Genomic DNA, 16474 nt, shown 5'->3' with positions numbered 1-16474 from the left:
CAATACTTTATCATAAATCTCCTTTTAGCTCTCTCTCTATACATATATATATATTTCTATCTCTATCTATCTCTCTATCTCTCTATCTCTATCTATCTATCTATCTATCTATCTATCTATCTATCTATCTATCTTTTATTGGTTCTGGTTCTCTGGAGAACCCTGGCTATCAAGCTGGGTAACCATTTGTCCACCTAAAATTTTAACTATTATAGAGAAAATAAAAACAAATATTGGGGTGGCACTTAGCCATTTCTGCTTTAGTTGGCTTCTGTGCATGGCCAGGAGGCAGCTGAGATAGGAGTTATTTTAAGGTCCATAGATATGAAACTTGAGATAACTGGGCTCTCGGGAGGACTCTGATTCAACCTCCATCCTTCCCCAACTGTGCAGTCAGACTTGCTTCAGTCAAAAAGAGATCTTCCTAGAGGAAAGGGTTGATGGGGCTTATACCTGCTAATGTGAGAACATACTCTGCTGTGCATACACCGGTTATGAGAGGGGTCAGGGATCATCTACTACCATTAAAATGCAAAGCTTTAGAAGGAACATTTCCTTTATGAATTTGAATTCCTACGCTCTCATTATGAATATGCTTTAGAGTGTGGGAGAGAAATGGGTAGGCTTATAACGAGCTCAGCATGATTTAGGGCCCATGGGAACATGGAGGGGTCATAGTCTGCTTTATCTGTAACAGAGTCTGAGAGCTTGTTAAGCTTGGGAATGCCCATAATTCATGTCACATGGGGTTGGGGTGGTTGAGAACTAGAAAAAACATGAAAGAAATGCAGAGTCTGGGAAGGAGGAGAATTTACTGAACTCTTTCCTTCAGGATAGGGGGACGATGAGGGCAGTGGTGTTCCTGGGAGGAATCTGAGAACCTCAGACCTGGGGTTGTGACAGTGATAATTTCGTGACATTCCACATCTTTTACCAGATACTTTTCCAGCACATTTTCACTCTCCTCCCCCGCCTTCTTGGATGGATTCTACTTTCCTGCTTCACTGACTTTTGTTTGGACAACAGAAAGTGAGCAGATTTATAAGAGCAGATAACGCAAGTAGTACCTAAAGTGCTGGCACAGTGTGGCTGGGCTCCTGGATGCCAGTCATTTGCCTTGAGAAGTGCATGCCTGGGAAAGCTCCTGCCCCTTCAACTTGGACCCCGTGATGAAGACACATGGAGCAGCCTGGAGTCAAGCCTGCTGTCTGAAGGACATCTGCCCAGCAGAGACCAGCCCACATGAGCCAAACAGCAGTTGGCCTGTAGATCCATGAGCATAGGGATGTGTTGGTAAGCCATTGAGTTTTGGATTGTTTTATTATGCAATATTAATGCAGGAATAGCTCACAAATACACCAAGCTTCTGATTTTTTTTCTCTTGTTTTCCTGTATCTATCACAAGTTAGAGATATATTATTTCTTACGCATGGAATAGTCTATTGAAGATTAGCAGAAGGTGAGACATGAGGAAGGGAAGTGCCCTACATAATCATCCATGGGTTCAGGCTCCTTCCATCTTGGGGATCGGCCACATCCCATCCTTCTCTAAACCCTATACATCTGGCAGCAGCTGAGTAAAGAGACTGAGTGAAGAGGGGATAGAGGGTTGTTGGAGGTTGATGGGTTCTACATACATTCTGTGGCAAAAAGTCAGTCTGGCTGACCTAATTGCAAGGGAGACTGGAAAATATGGTTTAGCTATGTTTCCAGGAGGAGCAGAAAATTTGTTTGAGCAGCCATCAGCGAGTCTCTCTCATATGGGGAAATAAGATGGGAGAATGCAACCTCCACTATCGCATGAAAAAAGTGTCAGGGAGACAAACAGGCAGAAAGTGAGAGAGGAGCCAAAGTGGCTGTGGGGGGGACACAGCATGTGGAACAGGAAGTGTCAGGAGATGAGGCAGGAGCGGAAACAGATTGTGATCAGGAGCAGATCGTACAGGACGTTGTAATCTATGTACAGGTGCGCACAACTGATTTCTTCTATGGTTCTAGAGAGCCGTGGAAGTATCTTGGCAGGACACAGATGAGTCAGATCTGCATTCAGGAAAGCTCACAGTGGAGACAGTGAGCAGGGTGGCTTGAGGAGGCTGGACCTCATGAGCGAGGTCAAAGGAGGCTGCTATAGTGGTTTGGGGAAGCTCAGAGCCCTAAGGTGAATGCCAGCTGTTGAGCTAGGGAGAGACCAAAGGCTGGAAAACTTGGGAAAACCAAAATCCAAGCAGTGACAAAAAGACTCAAACAAACAAGACTTTGCATGGTATCCAAAAAGCAAGAATCAGCAAGTTAGAAGGAAAAATCAGCAGATTTCAGTGTCATAAGTAAAAGTTTAAAAAGGGAGGAATCGCCAGGTCTGAATAAAGCAGAGAGATCTATAGTGCCTGCCACATGGTGAGCATTTAGTAGCTGTGAGGTCCTTCTCTTTCACTGTGGCTCTCTTCCTTTCTTGTTCTGAATGCCAAATGTAGCTCTTTCAGGGACTCTTAGAACAAGAAAAGACCTTGAGCCTATCCAAACCAGTTCATCTCAAACTTCAGCCTGTAGCAGAATCACCTGGAGGCTTGTTCAAGCACGAACTGGGGCCCAACCAAGACATTCTGATTCCTTAGGTCTAGCGAGGGACTCAAGAACACGTTATCTAACGTGCTCCCAGGGATGCTGATGCTGCCCAGCCACAGACGACACTCTGAGTACACCAGAGTATGCAAATCACTCCTCAGTAGATTAGGAAGCTCAGAGACAGAGGGAGAAGAGAGGCTAGAAGGTACCCAGAAGAGTAAACTGAGCTTTTCCGCCCATTCCAGAAGCGTTTTCTTCAACCCTGCTACCTTATCATCTCCCCTGGCATGCTTCAAGAATTGCTTATGTTCACCTCCATCCTCGTGTGCATGCATCTCTTATCGGCAGTTGCTTACTGTTACAAGCTCAATTCCCTCTTCACATCCCTGTGCTGGTGGCTAAAAGCTTAATTGATTAACCACCAGCCAAGACGAGGGAGTTCAGGGAGGGGCTTAAGCAGGATCAACACATCTTTCTGTCATCATTCAAGAGGAAAATTGGCTTGGAGCAGGTAAAAAAAAAGTACAGTAGCAATCCCGCATAATCTCTGTTCTTTATCGCTCAGGTCCAGAGTCACCTCCCAGGGGAATCTTTCCCTGCTAAGTGCCCCACCCCACAACCAGCCCCACCCAGGGTGGCTTGGTGCTGTTTCCCCATGCTCCTACCATTGACCTTCTACCAGAGCAGGGTTACCCTATGTTGTAAGGGTCAAGTTGATGCCGACAAATAACTGGTGGGCAAAGCAATGTCTTATTTTGTTATGTTTTCTGCATCCACACAATGCAAGGGTTCTAGTGTAACAGTCAGTATCCAGTCGGGCACAGAGAATCCATGGCAGGTTGCTCAATAAAGGGAATCTAATACAGAGAATTAATTATAGAGGTATTGGAAAAGCAGAAACCGGGGGAAAGTGAGGCAACCTGGAGACTAACAACTACAGAAAGCTGCTGCCACCCCTAGTGCTTGAGGACCAAAGTGGGTGATGGACTGTCAAAGCTCAGAAGCTGGCACTGCCCAAGGGAGTCAGAACTTTGGAAGATGAGCCTCGCAAGGATCCAGCCAAAGAGCTGGGCAGACAAGACTGCCTGGCAGAGATGAGCCTTCAGAAGGTCGCTGAAGGCATGGAGAACAGAGTCACCTTGGATCTGGGATGACCAGGAAGGAGTGTGATCTACTAGGGTGAGAGCTGGAGTCATGAAGGAACCAGAACCACCGCATGAGACTCCCCCCGAAGCAGAGTGGGGAAGGCTTCTTCTGTTGTCCTAGCAGGGGTATTCCAGAAGCAGAGCCTGGCCTGGGGAATTGTGTGAGGTCATTTACTAATAGAGGCTCCCAGGAGAAATCTGTGTGGCCAGGGAAGCCGTGATAGAGGAAGGGAGGGATTTAAGCCCGGATGGGCTTCCAGATGAGGTCTAACTTCTGCCAGACCTGCAGGGAGCTGTGGAGTACAAATTACGTCCCAGTGTTTGTCCTGCTGTGAGGCATGGAGATGGACTTTTGTACACCCAACACGAGTCAGTGATTGGACAGGGTTCCAGAGGGCTATGTAACTTTGAGACACTTGCAGGTGAATCGGCTCCAGCTGCTAAGGAGCAATCCAGCAAAGAAGATGCTAAGTGCAAGCCTTCAGCTGCAGCACACTCAGCAGCTGGGGTATGAGCGTCCCAAACTTAAAAGAGCTCCCAGGGATCTGAATAGGGTGCCAGCAACTCTACTCCATACATCCTACTTTCCTATCTCCTAACATGTTTCACGTTGGCTGAACCTGACTCATGGAGTTAAACATAAGGGGCCTGTTTGCAGGGAAAAGGTGAGAGGGGCTGAATCTCAGAGCAAACAAGCAAATGATGGGTAGTAAGTACTCAATAATAATCTGCTAAGCTGAATTATACTTCCCTGCATGTTCTAGCCTTTTTGGTGCTTTGCAGAAATTGAATCTGTCAACAGCAGTTGAAGATTTACCATCACTAAGGAAATAGTTTTCAGTAGAAAATTATCATTTGCCTAAGAGTGCATGACAGATACTGATTTTGTGTCAAACATACTACAATTTACTCACAGACCTAAAGGGAATTGAGGGAAAGCCTAGGTTCAAACTGCAGTTGGATGGGGCCCATTCACCACCAGCCACCTGCTGAAGTGCTGAACCAAAAATGTTTTAGAGTTATTTTTTCCTTCTAGACGAAGATATGCATTTTCAAGAAAAGCCCAAATGTCAACTGAGGTGTGGGTATTGTGCAAACTTTGAGTTAAAAGCCTGGATTTGCAATACGTGGTTAATTACTGACTTATAACACGCCTTTACCATCTTGCAAATTTGTTTTATGGGTTGTTCCGAGAATTAACAGCGTGCCCTGCCATATAATGGCTCAGGAGGAGTTCACTGTATGGCCTTGCAGTTGGTTGTTCTCATGGAGTTATAGAGGATATTTGCTCAGCATGTCACACCTCACAGCATACATTAGTTGATGGAAGCTGTCTGGTGTCCAAGGAAACTTTGGAATCCATAAGATGAAAACATCAGACTCTTTCAAGAGGAAAGAAAGAGAAACGTGTTGCAGCACTTTTAAATGCCAGGCAAAGTATTAGGATCTGTGCTCCTATCAATTCATCTTCTTCCGGTAACATTACTACAGGTTCTGTACGAGCATCCTTGTGATGCAGAGAACAAGACAGAGACTCAAAAGATCAGGTGACTTGCCCAAGGCCACACAAATCATGGCAAAACCAAGATTTGAACCCGGATCTCACTGATTCTATAGCCTGTGACACTGAATGAGATGATAATAGTGACATGAATAATTAACATCTAAGATTTGGGCCTTTATACATTGTGCTACTTCTACCTAGAATGCCCAGCTCACCTCATTTTCTCCTCCTCACCTGTTAGACCTCAGCTGAGTCTAACTTTCTGGGAAGATTTCCAAGTTTGTGAAATGTGCTTCTCCCATGTGCTCCTCAACACATTGTGCTTCTCTCATAATAGTGCCGATAGCTGATATCACTGTGTTCTCATTGATTTAATCTCTCTTGGCGCCCTGTGAGAAGAGAGGCTTTCTTCATTTTGTGTAATTTAGTTTCCCAAGCACCCAACACAGTTCCTATCATGTAGAAGGGGCTCAATTAATATATGTGGATTGCTGGACACTAGACAGCGTCCAGTTATTATCCCATTTCTTACTTTCTGAAAGGCCACTGGAGAAAAACATGAATAGAGCACCCAGCACATGAGATTTCCTAATGAATGCTAATTCCTGCACCACCTTCATCTTTCTATTACACCAACCAACTCTCTAAGGAAAATAAGCACACCACACACACACTTTATTTGATTAATTTTATCCATTTCTTCCCCTCCAAAATTTTTATTTTAATTGCTAAAGGTTGGAAGGCGTTTACCAATGTCTTATATTTACCTAGTACTGCAAAGAACTCAGACCTGTAGAGGGTAGGTTCAGTGAAGTAGAGTAGTTATTTCATCCCCGCAAGGAGTGTGTTATCTAGTTGTAGATTATACATTAGTACCTCTTTAAATACAGTGAGTAAAACAGGCTTTCTTCTGAATTTCTGAATAGATGCCCTCTCTTCCATATTTATTGTGCCATTCTTGTGCCAGACTCTATGTTAGCTCCTTTCCTCCTTGATGGATTCTAAGCTTCTGATTAGAACTCTAAAGACTCCTTTTGACAGATAAGACCTATAAACTGATACTTGAGCTAAACAGCTTGCCACAGAGCCACCTGAGTAAAGTATTTAATTCCTCTAGGCTCGGTCCTCTGGAAAGAGGGAGTAGTGAGAATGTAATCTTAATAGGGTTATTGAAAGAATAGCAAGTGAGCACTCAGCACAATGCCTGGAACAGAGTAAAGAGCTGTTCAAAAAGTGTTGACAATCATCTTCACGATTATTACATTATTTTGTCTTATTTACTCTTTCTCAGTAACGGCAGGTGTTGAGGTTGGGGTGCTCATTATTGCGTTCCTTATATTTCCATAGAAATTGAGGGAAGGGGTTTTCTCCTGAGTTTACCAGAAGGAAACAGTTTGAGAAGAATAATTCTGTTTCCTCTGCCCACTCCCAAAGGATGCTAAGACACAGTTCTTACACAGCCTGCAGGACTCCTTTGTTAACGGTATCGCTCTACTAGTAATAACATAACTATCATATTTCATCATCACAAGATTCATTTTTTTCTCTATTGGTTAAAATCCATAAAGGAGGAAGGGTATGATTAATCATCAGTTCTTCTTCTAACTATTAGCCTATTTTTCTCTATTTTGAAAATGAAACAAGTGAGGCTCAAAAAAGTTGGGTCACCTTGAGAGAAGTGACAGAGCTGGATTTGAATCTGGTCCTACCCAACACTAAGTCCAGAGTAATCCTCTTTCCCTTCCTCTGCGTACGTTAGCCGAGGGGCTTGATTTGATCCTGACTATCCAAAGACAAGTCATTTGTAAATAAGCTCCATTTTCACTACTCAAATTTGGAAAGAAGCTCTGGTTCATTTATTTAAAAGTAATATTATCAACAAAGACTCAGTTTTATTATGTTTAAGAAAATAATTAAACCAATAGACTTTCTTAACAGAATGTTAGAACACACAAAGGTGACTTGAGTTTCTGGTCTGACAGGTGAGGAGTTTGGAAGTTGTCACTCCCATTCCCATAACATGATAAAAGCCAGCCAAACTGAAAATCGACACCTCTCCTTAGATCCACCAGAGAATTGAAGTCACAGGGCAAACTACTATGGCTAAAACTGGGGAACGCAAAAGGTAAATACAGAGAACCACAGCTTACAAGGCAGAAGCCCACAGCTGGAGCCAGTATCATTAAGAACACGTTACACTGTAATGAAGGAATTGCTGGAGGCTCAGTGTGGTCTAGCTTGAGAGTTCAAAACTCCAGGGAGGAAGCAGTCTTAGGAAGGATCCACACTTTAATGAGCTTTACCTCCAGGGGCCCCACCCTGTTGTCAGGGTGAATTTTGGAGAAAAATTCTCTCATACTTCCGGCAGAGGGAAGGGAAAAGTAGGCACTTGGAAGTATGCCCAAGACTCTCTGTTCTCCTTGATAAAGTTTCCTTACGGGAAACTATTTTACCAGAACCTCACTAACTAGCATTTTACCAAAGCCTAACTGACCTGTGAGAAGGCAAATACCCAGCTCCAGCCCCCTTTAGCTTTCCTGTCTCCTCTAAGCAGGGAGGGAGAAGGAAGCTGAGAAGCACTCATGAAAGTCACAGCCCAGGAACACAGGCTAACGAAAGACTGAGACCTGATCATAGGATGACAGATAGCTTGCCAGTCTCTCACACCTTACCATAGTGTCAATAGGGCTCCTGTACAAAGATAAACAAACACACAGACAAAGAGAACAGTTCAGTGGTTACCAGGGGGAAGTGGCCCAGGAAGTGGGCACAAAGGGTGAAGGGGAACACTTCTATGGTGATGGGCAAACAAAAATGTCCAGCTGAAATTTCACAATGTTGTAAACTATTACAACCTCAATAAAAAAAAAATAGGGCTCCTGTATAATAACAGAAATTACGGCTAAAAGAACTGCAAGCTTCAGAGTTTATTTTAGGAGTCTCCAAGGAAACTCAAAGACAAAAAGGGGTGCACTAGAGGAAATGTTAGCCTTTAACACAACAGCTACAGCAAACAGTAAACACAGCCTAACTGCTAGACACGTAAGCATGGTAATCATAAAGAAAATCATTATAGAAGATACACAAAATGAAATAAGAAAAGAATTTAAATATTTCACTACAAAGAAATCAACTAAACACAAAAGAATACAGTAATGCAGAAAATGAGGGACAAAGAAGCTATGAGGTATACAGAAAACATATAGCAAAATGACAGAAGTAAGCATCTCCTTAACAGTAATTACTTTAAATGGAAATCGATTAAACTCTCCCATCAAAGGACAGAGATTGACAGATGGATAAAAAAGCACATGATCAACTATATGCTGTCTCTGAGAAACTCACCTTAGATCCAAATACACAGTATATTGAAAAATATATTCCATGCAAATAATAACCAAAAGAGAGCAGGGGTGTCTATACTAATATCAGAAAAAATAGACTTTAAGTCAAAATAGGTTACAAGGGGCAAAGAAAGATGTTATGTATTAATAAAAGTTTCAATACAGCAAAAAGATATAACAATTATAAAAGTCTACTCACCTAATGACAGACCATCAAAATATATGAAGCAAAACTAACAGAATTGAAGGCAGAAATAGACAGTTATATAATAATGGTTTGAAAATTCAATACCTCACACTCAATAATATATAAAAAAACCAGGAAGAAGATAAGTAAGAAAAGAGAGAACTTGACCAACAAAATAAACCAATTAGATTTAAAAGATATATACAGAACACTCTACCCAATGACAGCAGAATATGCATTCTTCTCAAGTACATATAGGACATTTTCCAGGATAGACCATATGGTAGGCCACAAATTAAGTCTCAGTAGATTTAAAAAATAGATATCATACAAAATATCTTCTCTGATCACAATAGGATGAAGTTAAGAATCAGTAACAGAATTAAATTCTCAAGTGTATGGAAATTAAACAACACACTCTTAAACAACCCATGGATCAAAGAATAAATCACAATGTAAATTAGAAAATACTTACAGATGAATGAAAACAAAACAATATACCAAAATTTATGGGATGCAGCAAAAGCAGTGTTAAGGGGAAAATTTACAGGTATAAGCACTTTTTTAAAAAACAAGAAAGATTTCAAACCAACAGCCTAATTTTATGACCTAAGGAAATAGAAAAGAAGAAAAAACTAAACCCAAAGCTAGCAGAAGAAAGGAAATAATAAAGATTAGAACAGAGATAAACAAAATAGAAAAGCAAAAGAGAAAATAAATGAAGCCGAAAAATGGTGCTTTGAAAAGATCAACAAAGTTAACAAACCTTTAGCTGGATGGAATAAGAAAAAAGGGAGAAGTTTCAAATTACTAAAGTCCGAAATGAAAGTGGGGACACTACTACCAATTCTACAGAAATAAAAAAAACGGTAAGAGAGTACTATGAATAGTTGTATGCCACCAAATTGGATAACCTATATGAAATGGACAAATTCCTGGAAATACAAAACTTGCCAAGACTAAATCACAAAGAATAGAAAATGCAAATACATTTATAACTAGTAAGGAGATTGAATCAATAATCAAAAGTCTCCCAACAAAGAAAGCCCTTGACCTGATGGTTTCACTGGTGAATTCTTCCAAACATATAACAAAGAACTTACACCTATCCTTTTCAAACTTTTCCAGAAAATTAAAGATGAGAGAACACTTCTTAACTCATTCTAAGAGGCCAGAATTAACCTGATACCAAATCCAGACAAAGAACATAACCGAAAAAGAAAACTACAGACCAATGTACCTCATGAATATTGATGCAAAAATGCTCATCAAAATATTAGCAAACCAAATTCAGCTGCATACTAAAAGGATTATAAAACATGACCAATTGGCATTTTTTTCCTGCAAAGCAAACATGGTTCGGTATAGGAAAACTGATCAATGAAATACACCACGTTAACAGAATGAAGGGGGAAAACACGTGATGTCAATTGATGCAGAAAAAGCATTTGACAAAATTCAATGCTTTCATGATAAAAACACTCAACAAACTAAAAATAGAAGAAAGGTACCTCAATATAATATAAGCCATATATGAAAAACCCACAACAGATATCAAACTCAATGGTGAAAGACTGAAAGCTTTTTCTCTAAGATTAGGGAAAATGGCAAGAAAGCCCGCTATTAACACTTCCATTCAACATAATATTGGAATTCTAACCAGAGTGATTGGACAAGAAAAAGAAATGAAAACAACCCAACTGGAAAGGAAGAAGTCAAATTATCTTTGTTCATAGATAATGCGATCTTATTTGTAGAAATTCCTAAAGATTCCTCCCCAAAATACTGTTAAAACTAATAAACAAATCAGCAAAGTAGCAGGATACAAAGTTAAGCCACACAAAGTAGTTGCATTTCTATACAATAACAACAAACAAAAAGAAAATTACAAGAACAATTCCAATTTACAATAGCATCAAAAATAATAAAATACTTAGAAATTAACTTAAGGAGGTGAAAGACCTACACAAATGAATCTGCAAAACATTGTTGAAAGAATTTAAATAATATACAAATAAATGGAAACACATCCAATGTCCATGGATTAGAATATTCAATATTATTAAGATGTCAATAGTACCCAAAGAGAGCTACAGATGTAACGTAATTCCTATCAAAATCCAATGATTTTTTTTTTTATGGAAACAGAAAAACTCACACTAAAATTCATATGGAATTTCAAGGAGTCACAAATAGCCAAAGCAATCTTGGAAAAGAAGAATAAAGCTAGAGGCCTCCCACTGTTTTATTTCAAAACTTGCTGCAAAGCTACAGTAATCAAGAGTATGGTGCTGGCATAAAGATAGACACATAGACCAAGAGAAAATAATAAACCCAGAAATACACCATCATATTTATGGTGAAATGACTTTTTATAAGAGTGTCAAGATCATTCAATGGAGAAAGAAAAGTGTTTTCAACAAATGGTGTTGAGAAAACTGGACAGCTACATACAAAAGAACGAAGTTAAACACTTACCTAAAACCGTATACAAAAATTAACTCAAAATGGATCAAGACCTAAATGCAAGATCTAAAACTATAAAATTATTACAGGAAAACATACCAATAGCTTCACAACACTGGATTTGACAATGATTTCTTAGATATGACACCAAAGGCACAGGCAACAAAAGAAAAAAACAGGCACATCGGACTTCATGAAAATTTAAAAATTATGTATCAAAAGACAATAGTAACAGAGTAAAAAGGCAACCCACAGAATGGAAAAAGTATTTGCAAATCACGTATCTGATAAGGGATTAATATCTATAATATATAGGGAACTCCTAAAACTCAACAACGAAAAACCACACAACCTGATTTAAAAATGGGCAAAAGACATTGAATACACATTTCTCCAAAGAAGATACACAAATGGGCAATAAGTACGTGAAAAGATCCTCAAAATCACTAATCATTAGGGAAATGCAATTCAAACTACAACGAGATACCAACTCACACCCATTAGGGTGGGTGCTATCAAAACAACAAAAAATAACTAGTTTAGGCAAAGATATGGAGAAATTGGAAGCTTTGTGCACTGCTGGTGGGAATGTAAAATGGTATAGTTGCTGTGGAAAACAGTATGGAGTTTCCTCACAAAATTAAAAATAGGGGCCGGCCTGGTGGTACAGTGGTTAAGTGTGCATGTTCCACTTCGGCAGCCTGGGGTTCACCAGTTCGGATCCTGGGTGTGGACACAGCGCTGCTTGTCAAGCCATGCTGTGGTAGGCAGCCCATATATAAAGTAGAGGAAGATGGGCACGGATGTTAGCTCAGGGCCAGTCTTCCTCAGCAAAAAGAGGAAAATTGGTGGCAGATGTTAGCTCAGAGCCAATCTTCCTCAAAAGAAAAATTAAAAAATTAAAAATAGAATTATGTGATCCAGCATTTCCACTTCTGGGTGTACACATATATACGTGTATATATATATATATATATATATATATATATATATACACGTGTATATATATAAAAGAATCAAAAGCAAGGACTCAAACAGATATTTGTACACCTTTGACCATAGCAGCATTGTTCACAATAGCCAAAAGGTGGAAGCAACCCAAATGTCCATTGACAGATGAATGGAGAAACAAAATGTAGTATATACATACAAAGGAATGTTATTCAGTCTTAAAAAGTAAAGAAACTCTGGCATATGCTACAACATGGATGAACCTTGAGGACATTATGCTAAGTGAAATAAGCCAGTCATAAAAAGACAAATACTGTATGACTCCATTTATATGAGATACTTGGAACAGTCAAAATCAGAAACACAGAAGGTGGGAATGGAAGGGCTGGGGGGAGAGGGGGAGCAGGGAATTACTGTGTAATTGGTATAGAGTTTCATTTTTACAAAATGAAATGAGTTCTAGAGATGGATGGTGATGGCGGTTGCACAACATTATGAGCCTACTTAATACCACTGAACCCCACACTTAAAAATGGTTAAGATGGTAATTTTCTCTGATGTTTATTTTACCACCATAAAAAAGTGGAAAAAAAAAGAACCCAGAGAGAAACAACTCTACCTTACCAATAGAGGAGCAAGGATAAGAATTTCATCAGTCTTCTCTTCAGAAACCACACAAGCAAGAAGAGAGCGGAGCTAAATATTTAAAGTATTGAAAGAAAAAAAACACACCTGGGATTCTATATCAAGCAAAATTACTCTTCAAATATAAAGGAGAAATACGGATTTTCTCAGACAAACAAAAACTGAGGTAATTTGTGGGCAGTGGGCCTGCCTTGCAAAAAATGTTAAAAGAATTTCTTCAAAGAGAAAGAAAATGATAGAGGTAAGAAACTAGAATCTACATAAAGAAGAGAAGAACATTAGCGACGGAATAAATGAAGGTATGTTAGTTTGCTGGGGCTATACCGTGTACTATAACAAAGTATACAGACTGGGTGGATTAAACAACAGAAATTTACTTACTCAAGATTCTGGAGGCTAGAAGTCCAAGCTCAAGATGTCAGAATGGCTGATTTCTTCTGAGGCCTCTCTGCTTAGCTTGTAGATAGCTGCTGTCTTCCTATGTCTTCACATGTCTTACCTGTATGTGTGTCTGTGTCCTAATTTCCTCTCCTTATAAGGACACCAGACTTATTGGATTGAGGTCGACCCTAATGACCTCATTTTAACCTAATTATCTCTTCGAAGACCCTCTCTCAAAATACAGCCACATTCTGAGGTCCTGGTGGTTAGCACTTCAACATAATGAATTTTGGAGGGTCACAATTCAGTCCAGAAGAAAAGATAAAATAAAATATTTCATTTTTCTTATTCTTTATTGATGTAGTAGATAACAGTTTATTCAAAGTAATAATAGCAACAATGTGTTTGGTGATTAGAGCTTATGGATAAATGAAATTAAGGACAGCAATGTAAGAAAGAAAAGGAGTGAGAAATTGGGAACACTCTGTTAAAAATATCTGCACTCCCTGTGAAGTGGTAAAATGTATACTTCAGATCTAGGAGAAGCACTGGAAAATTTATTTTAAGAAATAAAATTGATATGTTAAGAAAGGAAAGAAAAGGACATCATATAAAATGTTCAATTAACACCAGAGGAGACAGAAAAAAAGAGGAAGCTTTTAAAAAAGAAAGAAAGAAAAAAGGCAATGAATAGAAAACAGTTACAAATAAGATCAGTATTAACCCAACTATATCAATAATCACCTTAAATATTAATGGTCTAAATATACCAACTAAAAGAGAGAAACTGGCAGAGTGGGTAAAACACAAGACCCAACTAATATTGTCTACAGGAAACCCACCTTCAATGTAAGTCATGGATAAGCTAAAAGTAAAGGGGTGGAAAAAGATATTCCCCACTAACACTAATCAAAAGACTGCTGAAGTAGCTATAATCATTTCAAACAAATTGGACTTCAGAGTAAGGAAAATTATCGGTGAACTACTCTCCAAGGCAGATACTGTAGGGTGGGTTACTTAAGACCCATTCCAACTTTTTATTTCCTTCTTTCCCTTCCTCTACTGTGGAGCAGGGAATCTAAGGACCACATGCCCAGTCCCTCTTGTAGGCAGAGGTAACCCGGCAACACTGTTCCAGAAAGTGGGACATAAGCAGACGTGAGCAAAGGTTTTAGAGAAAATTTTGCTTCCCCAATTACATAAGCTATTCCATTTTTCTCTGCTTCCTCCATTCCTCCTTTTTCCTTCCTAAATGTGATGGCTTGAGTTACAGTGATTATTTTGTGATCATGAGGGAAAGGCCAAGAGATTTCTGCAAACTTTAGCTCTCACACCCTTGAGCAGATGAATAAACATCCCTGTGTCGTTCTTCTTGCATAGAAAAAAAGAAACCTGTCTGAACAAGCTACTGTAGGATCTCCCTTCACTTGTAGCCAAATGTAATCCAGTCCTGAATAATACATCCTCCACTGCTCCCAAGTGTCAGTGAAAGTCTGTTACAAACCACAGCTCTTTACAGGGACTCTGTAAGGAAATGAAGGAAGAAGGAAGAGCTTTAGTTCAGACAATGACTAGGAAAAAGTAAATGGAAGGCTGAATGAGAGCAGGAAGCATGAAATGAAGCATATACTGACGCAGGAAATGAAGAGACATACACACACACACATGCACACACACCCATGAACCTGGGTCCTACTATTACAGGAGCTGTGTAAATGAAGGATCACACTGTTTGAGGAGTATTTAAAGGATCCCTTAATTTCTAGGTGACTTAGGGACATTCAGGTGCAGATGCACCGAGTTCCTTCTGTCTAATTTTTATTCTTTAACACAAAAATTTTGCCACAGTGATTGCAAATCCAGACCACAATCATCCTAATTTGATGATCAAGAAAATGGTGTAAAATGATTCTTTGTATGCACATTTTTTAAAATACACAAAGTTATTCACAAGCATCTCATTGAAACAAACAAGCAAGGGGTGGTAAATGGAAGTCCATTGTAAAATGCTCTTTTTTATGTAAGCATTAGGTAGAATGCGTATTTTGTCTTACTTGGTGAGCTTTTCTATTATTTCATATGCCTGTATACACACAATCTCAGTTATTCTAACCCTCCTTCTTTCTATAGGGTCTTAAATTTCAGCCATTCAATCTTCTATTATGAGTTTGTTCAGGAACTTAATCTTCAGTGTGGGAGGAACCACCATCAGATGGAGGAAATGCTGTGTCTGTGTTCCCAGGAGACAGAGGTGGGCATGAGTGAAGTAAAAGGCAGAGGTGGTGACATGAAAGCCAAGCTTAAAGGATGAAGGCACTTGCGAGGCCTCTTTGAAACAGATTCCACCATTCATTGAGGATCTTGCTTTCCCAGTCAGGCAGGGGATCAAGTGAATGAAAAGGAATGACGTTTGTCTGAATCCTATGGTGCGCAAGGGAAGATCCAGTGACCCTGGAAGGCACACAGTGTGACAAGCATGTGCTAGTCACATCCATTCACAAACAGCCACTCCCATTTCCCCCAGAAAGTCTCAAAATACTACCAATTTCTAAGTGTGTCATAAAAATGATGGGAAAGCTGTGCTTTGTCATCCCTGGCCTTACCTTGAACCTCTCATCTACTGATGGGTCCTGGTTGCCAAGTGTTGGCTTGGATTGTAGGCAGGTGACCAATTCATCTCAAGTTGCCTGAGACTTTCCTGATTTTAGCACTGAAAGCACCTCATTCTGAAGAAACTCAGTTCTAGGAAAACTGGAAAGCTGGTCACCCTGTATCTGAGCAGGCTGCAGGTGCACGGAGAGCCTGTTGATGGCAAAAAGCTTAAACTTTGGGTTGTCTTGAAATGACAGATAGAGATGTGGGGCAGAGTTGCCTGAAATCCAGGTTTAGATCTCTGGGACTTAACTGGGGCCTGGTAGTATAGGTAGCTATAGTTGACTTATTGCTAAAAGCCACCTTTATACATAATAACACTTATAATAAAATTTGCTATTTAATATAACTTATTATAATAAAGGCTTACTAAAAATGCTTCCTTATGAAAACTTGAAGGAGAAAGTAACCAAATAGATATTGCTAGCTAGAGGAGACAGAATTAAAAAGTGCTTAAGGATTATAGAAAGATTTTCCAAAATCACGACATGCACAGATTGAAGTGAGGTTTAAAGGTTTCAGCAGAAAGTTAAATGACTGAAAGAACGCACTCGAGGAAATGAAGGAGAACCTCACAGGAAATTAACTCTACAGAGCAGTGACAGTTTTGAGACAGCAGAGACGTTTCCCAAGCAGG

The 16474-nt window shown here is 39.7% G+C and overlaps 1 long non-coding RNA gene across 1 annotated transcript in view; it reads left to right on the top strand.

The window, feature by feature from the left end:
* The first annotated feature begins 249 nt into the window (after positions 1–249).
* LOC123290191 (uncharacterized) overlaps positions 250–16474 on the top strand; it is a 28461-nt gene continuing 12236 nt past the window's right edge. The window contains exon 1 of the long non-coding RNA XR_006534556.2: positions 250–1293. This is a non-coding gene — a long non-coding RNA (uncharacterized lncRNA). The remainder of the gene's footprint in view (positions 1294–16474) is intronic.

This window comes from Equus asinus, chromosome 12, assembly GCF_041296235.1.
Source record: "Equus asinus isolate D_3611 breed Donkey chromosome 12, EquAss-T2T_v2, whole genome shotgun sequence".
In the NCBI taxonomy this organism is placed as follows: Eukaryota; Metazoa; Chordata; class Mammalia; order Perissodactyla; family Equidae; genus Equus; species Equus asinus.
The sequence above is the reverse complement of the archived record's forward strand: the minus strand, read 5'-3'. Positions and strand labels throughout refer to the sequence as shown.